Genomic DNA, 7,814 nt, shown 5'->3' with positions numbered 1-7,814 from the left:
AGATTTGAAAAAATTCCTTGATCAGCTTTAAAGGTACAATCTGAAACTGAATCCTGCAAAGTGTGCCTTCGGATTCCCTGTTGGAAAATTGTTAGGGTTCATCGTCATCCGCCGAGGGATTGAGTTAGACCCATCAAAGGTCAAAGCTATCCAGGACTTGCCACCTCCGAAGAATAAGAAAGATGTGATAAGCTTTTTAAGGCATCTCAATTACATCAGTCACTTCATACCACAATCAACAGTGATATGTGAGCCGATCTTCAAAATGCTGAGGAAAGATACTGCAACAAGTTGGACTGAAGAATGCCAGAAAGCATTCAACAAAATCAAGGAGTATTTATCCAAACCGCACGTTCTGGTCCCACCAGAGCCACGAAGACCACTAATGTTTTATTTGTTTGTACTGGATAGAGCTTTCGGTTGCGTTTTGGGACAACATGATGAAACTGGAAGAAAGGAGCAAGCAATATACTATCTGAGCAAGAAATTCACACCCCACGAAGCCCGGTACACTTTGTTGGAATGCACCTGCTGTGCTTTGACATGGGTAGCTCAGAAATTGAGGCATTATTTCTGTGCATACACTACATATCTCATATCGAGGATGGATCCACTGAAATATATCTTTCAGAAGCCCATGCCTATGGATAAGTTAGCAAAGTGGCAAATATTGCTGAGCGAGTTTGACATCATCTATGTAACTCAGAAGGCGGTCAAAGAAAAAGCATTGGCAGATCATCTGGCAGAAAATTCTGTAGACGGAGAATACGAACCATTGAAAACGTAATTTTCCCAACGAGGAGGTGTCGTTCGTGGGAGAAGACATCACTGAAGCATATGATGGTTAGAGAATATTCTTCGACGGAGCAGCAAACTTCAAAGGAGTAGGTATCGGCGCTGTCTTAGTATCAGAAACTGGCCAACACTATCCGGTATCTGCAAAACTCAGGTTTTCATGTACTAACAATATGGAAGAATATGAAGCCTGCATCTTGGGACTCCGGTTGGCTGTTGACATGAATGTTTAGGAGTTGCTGGTAATTGGAGATTCCGATCTTTTGGTGCATCAGGTTCTAGGAGAATGGGCTACGAAGAATACCAAACTATTGCCATATTTGCACTGTGTACAATAGCTGATCAAGAGGTTCACAAATATAGAGTTCAAACAAGTTCCAAGGATTCAGAATAAGTTTGCAGATGCATTGGCTACTTTATCTTCCATGATACAACACCCCGACAAGAATTTCATCGATCCCATTCCAATAGGAATTCATAAGCAACCAGCTTATTGTGCTCAGGTTGAAGAAGAAAGTGACGGAAATATGTGGTTCCGTGACATCAAGTAATATTTGGCAAAGGGAGAGTATCCAGAGCACGCAACCCATACTCAGAAGTGCACACTTCGAAGGTTAGCCAACTATTTCTTTCAAAGCAGAGGAATTCTGTATAGAAGGACTCCTGACCTGGGGTTACTACGGTGCGTCGATACAAAGGAAGGATCCAGATTGCTCGAGGAAATACATACCGGAACTTGCGGACCGCACATGAATGGCTTCGTCTTAGCCAAGAAAATCCTAAGAGCAGGGTATTTCCGGATGACTATGGAAACATACTGCATCAAGTATGTTCAAAAATATCACCAATGCCAGATACATGCTGATATGATATGATTTCCACCCAATGAACTCAATGCAACAAGTGCACCCTGGCCTTTCTCCGCTTGGGGCATGGATGTCAACTCTACCAGAACAGAATGGCAATAGCTTTCAACAAAAAGCTCAGACCAAGGCAATTCGCACCGGGGCAATTGGTGCTAAAGTGAATCTTCCTGCAACAGGATGAAGCCAAGGGGAAGTTCTCATCCAACTAGCAAGGTCCCTACATGGTTCATCGAGTACTAACAGGAGGAGCACTTATACTTGCATAAATGGTCGGAGATATTTGGCCAAAACCTATCAACTCAGACACAGTCAAGAGACACTATGTTTAGGATTGTTTATGTTTATGAATTTGATGTAACTGAACTATGCTTGACCTGATTCCCGTTTAAGAGGGGACACGTAGGTAGCCATGTGGGTTCGGTCACATCTTAATAAAATCTTCATTTTACCATGGTCAGAAACTAGGGGCAAGATCGCAAGTTCAGTCAACTTTCATATGTGAAACAACCAAAAGTATTGCATTTAAATTGGGGCAGAATTTTGAGGGGAGCCCTCAAAATTCTAAGGCAAGGAGGTTGCAATGTCTCTGAAATGTGTCACATCACCGGTTCATCTAAATTATTTGATATCACATACTACATTTCAAATAATTATATTTTCATAAAAGATTTATCAAATGCACGCATATATTTTTGAAAACTTTGTTTCTATGAGAGCCAGACGTTACCCAGGGTAACTCAAACAGGATCTCCAGATAGGAGTAAAGGCGAAGCAAGGAATCAAGAGCACGAGCCAACCGTCCCATGCAAAACTCACAATTTTCCTTTGAATGCAGGTACAATAGACACAACAGTAATATTCGCAAATACATACGCACAGCAAAATCACTACCTCCATGACGACAAGTTACTAAACGCAAACACATCAAGCCAAGAAATACTTTACTCTCTCGCAGCTGATCATTGCTTTTCTTGCGTAAGGCTAAGCACTGCCTTTATCTGCATGAGATTAAGCATTGTCTCCATTTCTTGCATGAGGCTAAGCATTGCCCCTGTAATTGCATAAGGCTAAGCACTGCCTTTCCCTGCATGAGACTAAGCATTGTCTCCATTTCTTGCATAAGGCTAAGCATTGCCTCCGTAATTGTATAAGGCTAAACACTGCCTTTCTTTGAATGAGACTAAGCATTATCTCCATTTCTTGCATGAGGTTAAGCATTGCCTCTGTAATTGCATAAGGCTAAGCACTGCCTTTCAATGCATGAGACTAAGTATTGTCTTCATTTCTTGCATGAGGTTAAGCATTGCCTCCGTAATTGCGTAAGGCTAAGCACTGCCTTTCTCTGCATGAGACAAAGCATTGTCTCCTCTTCTTGCATGAGGCTAAGCACTGCCTCCCTAATTGCATAAGGCTAAGCATTGCCTTTCCCTGCATGAGACTAAGCATTGTCTCCTCTTCTTGCATGAGGCTAAGCACTGCCCCCCTTAAATGCATAAGTCTAAGCATTGCCTTTCCTTGTATGAGACTAAGCATTGCCTCCCATCTTTACATGATATTAAGCATTGTCTCCTCTTCTTGCATGAGGCTAAGCACTGCCTCCCTAATTGCATAAGGCTAAGCATTGCCTTTCCCTACATGAGACTAAGCATTCTCTCTTATTCTTGCACGAGGGTAAGCATTGCCTCCCTAATTGCATGAGGCTAAGCACTGTCTTACCCTGCATGAGGCTAAGCACTGTCTCCTCTTCTTGCATGATGCTAAGCACTACCTCCCTAATTGCATAAGGCTAAGCACTGCTTTATCCTGCATGAGACTAGGCATTGTCTCCTTTTCTTGCATGAGGCTAAGCACTGCCTCCCTAATTGTATAAGGCTAAGCATTTCCTTTCCTTGCGTGAGACTAAATGCTATCTCCACTACGCTACCTAAGACCTAGCACTATCACTTTGGTCACCTAGGGCTAAGCGCCGCCCTCATCTCACACAAGACTAAGACTTGTCTTGTCTCGTCCTCGCATATGACCAGGCATCATATCTTTGCATTTCATGGGCTGAAACATCGCCATTTTGTCCAAAGGCGTCATAGTCCGAAGGCATCATCCTCTTAGACGGGAGACACCATTATATGGCCTGGGGATCTCTCAAAATTGCACATCATTATTCAAAGCCGTCATAGTCCAGAGGCATCATCCTCATGGCCCGAGGACACCGTTTCATGGCCTGTGAATCCCTTATCATACGCTTCATGGCCCAAGACGTCATGGTCTAAGGACACCATCCTCACCATCCAAAGACAAAATTCATGGTCCAAAGGGAATTTGCATCACATTTAAACTTTCGCAATAACCCATACATATATTCGCACGCACCGTGCTTTAAGTTTTGAAGGTAATCCAGGAGGTAGCCGTTCTACAAACGGGAGCAATATTCGCTCCGATTTCCGTTCATAACATTCACATCCTTCAACTGTTTTAAACGTAACCCACTACCAATAATTGCCTACCTTTTTCTCTGCAACCATTCATATTTCTGCCTTGTGACGCATCCTTAACGTTTCAAATTCACATTCACGACTCCGCTTAAAGTCATCCGATACTATCATACCCAAAAGAACCCTCTCTGAAACATGCAAACATTCCTATAAAAACTCCATCGGTTTTGTTCACCGTTGGATCCAGAACTATACACGGCCTGATTCCCGTAACACCAGGGATATGTAGGCAACTCAGGTATTTTTCAAATCACATCATTCCCACTCAATTCGGCCAAAATTGGTCATCATTTTTCTTTACCCGACAACTCTTTCATCATTCCCGGGTAAAGAGGGGCAGTTGTTGATACCCAATTTTGCCCTCATATTTTTCAAATAAGTATATATACTTTCAAAATATCATTTTTGCATCATTACTTAATTTACAAGATTTATACAAGCATTTTCCATAATTTTCATAGCTTTTTCTTGCATTAAAATTACTTGAATATTTGCTAATTATTCCCTTAAATTATTTGCATAACTCAATTCCTAATTTATTATTTTTACACCACACATTTTTAAAATTTTTTATATCACTTCATATAATTATATCTGTATTTTTATTTATTTATGTAGCATTTTACAGTAATAGCCTATGTTCCTACATAAGTGCTCTTTTACTACATTATTTGTGTCAAAATAGCATTTTTATATTTTTATAATACTAAATTATTATTTTCAATCATTTTAGTGCATAAATAATATTTTTTATTTATTTATTAAGCATTTTTATAAATTATGTTTTGATAAATTTTGTGTATTTAAATAATAGCCCAGTTTTAAGCCAATTCTCTGACCAAAATTGGCCCAGTAGCCTAGCCCAATAACCCCAAGCCCAAACCAGACAACCCCTTTCCAATTGACCCGGTCGGTACCCACTTAAAAGACCCGCCCCATTTCCCTTTGATCCTGGCTGTTGATCTCAAATGATCAACGACACATAATAAATCCCTACCTTCCCTAATATCCCCTCACCCTAAACCCTAATCCCATTCCCACAACCTAGACGCCTCTGCATTCCCTCACTCCTACACCAAAACCTAAACACCTCTTCCCAAATCCCCTCAAAACCCGGCTAAATCATGAAATTCTTTCACGATCTGCTTACCTTATTTGTACAATCTCATTATCATTCATTTGTTCGTGGTATTACTTAGTACTTTCCTGATTTTGGCAAATATTACCTCTCCGAATCGAGTGCAATCCCCCTCAACCCACAAGATTCAGACAATAATCCGTTTGTACACACTCTCAACAAGGTCGTATAGGTTTGATTCACCGAGATTTTTGGCTAATTGTGATTATTTGTCAAACTAGGGTTTGTCCGATCTTTGCCTATTTTGATTCGGAATAGGGTATGCATGTGACTTTCCTTGTTCCTACTTAAACTTGATTGATCTGCTTTCCTTATTTGTGTTTGAATAATTTATTTTCCATGTTTACTTGTTCGATTTCCACACTATATAAATATATCCCCCATTCCCCTTTGAAACGGACTTTGAATCAGGAGATTCACTAAAAACTAAAGGATGTCACTCTATTATTCTCTCATTCTCTTGTTCTATACTTTGGCTCTTGGCCGGCTGAAAGCCAAGGCCACCGAAATTTGATTTTTTTTCAACTTTTCTTGGTACGAGCACTGCCCAGTGTTCGTTTGAAGCCTTTTTGGAACTCTGACGCACTAAGACTCTAGGTTCTATTTCTCTTTGCTGACGTTCAGAGTATTGTGGAGTTTGTTCTTTCTTGTTTGTCTATTTTTCAAGTGATAACTGGTAAGTTCCTTTGGGCCCAGGCAATACTAGGTATCTCCTTTAGGCCTGCTGTAAGCCTACTATAATTTCTTGTGTAATATTTGTACTTATATTCCTCATCTGGTCTGTAATAATTTTGTAATAAAACATTGGGGTGTTAGTGAAATTGGAGAAACAGTATATTCTAATGTTTGCATGAAAGGGTAAAAAATATGCCTATAGGATTCGTATGATTTACTTGTTATTTTATCCAACCTGCCATATATGCTATTTGAATTTCCATGTACATTAGTAAAAATCATGCCATTAGGGGAATCACACACTCACACAACTTGTTTACTATCAAAGCATGAGCTTAAATACTCTATTTATTCCCATGTCTACTGCTATGTGTCACTAGACAGCATGCCTATAAGAAAAAAATGCCAATAACTATCCTTTAATTTTCATAACGGCAGCATGTTCATTAGATACCATGCCTATAGAATTATACTAGCTTATGCTCTACTGGTCCTCATCTAGATATCATGTCCATAGGTTCTTAATTGATTCATCAGCTACTGTTATATCTGTCGCTCGCCTAGAAAACATGCCTAGGACGAAGTGTTACATAATCATTTTTCAACTGCCAACTATTAGAACCTAGCTATAAAATACTGCTACTTGCTTAGAAAGCACGCCAATAGGATTAAACACGAGTAATTTTGAGTATTCCCAATGGTTTTCATTCCCCCAATTGCGTAAATCACTTAGAGACCATGTCTATAGGTTTTAATAACTTATAATATGTAATCTCAATAAACAACATAACAGTACCAGATACTCTTAAATTGAGTAGTTGTTTAGAAACCATGTCTTTAGAGCTTAATGACTTCAATTTGCCTCAATTCTGAAACTGTCTAGTACCTAACGTAGAAATATGTCTGTGTGCATTTGTTGTCTAAGTGTGGAGGCTAACTTGAGCCTTTAACTGTCCTTAAGTGAAGTCCTATTTGTTTTGAATGTCGCTTAGTTTTATCATTTTGAGCAGCCTAAGTAAAGTCTAGAACCACCCAAATAGATATCCAACGCCTCTTGGACCATAGGCATGGGACGGGTAGTGCATGCATAAGACGCGACCTGGAATTGAATTAGAACGCTCTAAGTAAAAAATTTCAACATAGTAATCGGGTAGCAGGAGATGATAGTCTTTGTCCGCTGAATAAAATGAGCAACTCCTATCTAAAAGGAGTTGCGAAGTATTATTTATGTTGCACGGGGTGATCCTTTAGGCTAAAAAAATTTAGAACCCCCCTTTTTTCTCTTTATACACTTAGTCATCTAATATAGACCGTTATAGTTGTATCCTTGTAGTCCTTAAGATTTGTACCAATTCTCATTGTGTTATAACGAAACTCTTTGACCTTTTATTCTCTTTGTTTATTTAATCATCTTGCCTAATTATAATCCAAATAGTCTTAAGTTTGGCCGGGATTCACAGTTGTGGACCTCGAAGAGTGCCTAACACCTTCTCTTTAAGATAATTTGAGCCTTTACCCGATCTTTGGTGGCGTTGACTAGTCAAACAGAGTTATCTGCACAGTAGATGCCCTAACGCACCTTAAAAATCATTAGGTAGTGACTCTTCTTCTTTTAACACTCTATCTCCCATCCAAAAGAGTTGTTACACGTCGAAACCCGATTTCACGAGAAAAAGGAGGCACGACAGTTATTTTCGGGTTCGGAATTTAGTCCTTTTAAGTTACTGAATTCTAAATAAATAATGTAAAATTTTAAAAACAAATACAATATTTGAACCAAAATTACTGGGCTCGACTGAACCCTAATCCATAGACTAGCTCTGCCCCTGGTTATTTTCCACACAAGATGGA

Source organism: Nicotiana tomentosiformis, chromosome 11 (assembly GCF_000390325.3).
Source record: "Nicotiana tomentosiformis chromosome 11, ASM39032v3, whole genome shotgun sequence".
Taxonomy (NCBI): Eukaryota; Viridiplantae; Streptophyta; class Magnoliopsida; order Solanales; family Solanaceae; genus Nicotiana; species Nicotiana tomentosiformis.
Note: the sequence above shows the minus strand (reverse complement) of the source record.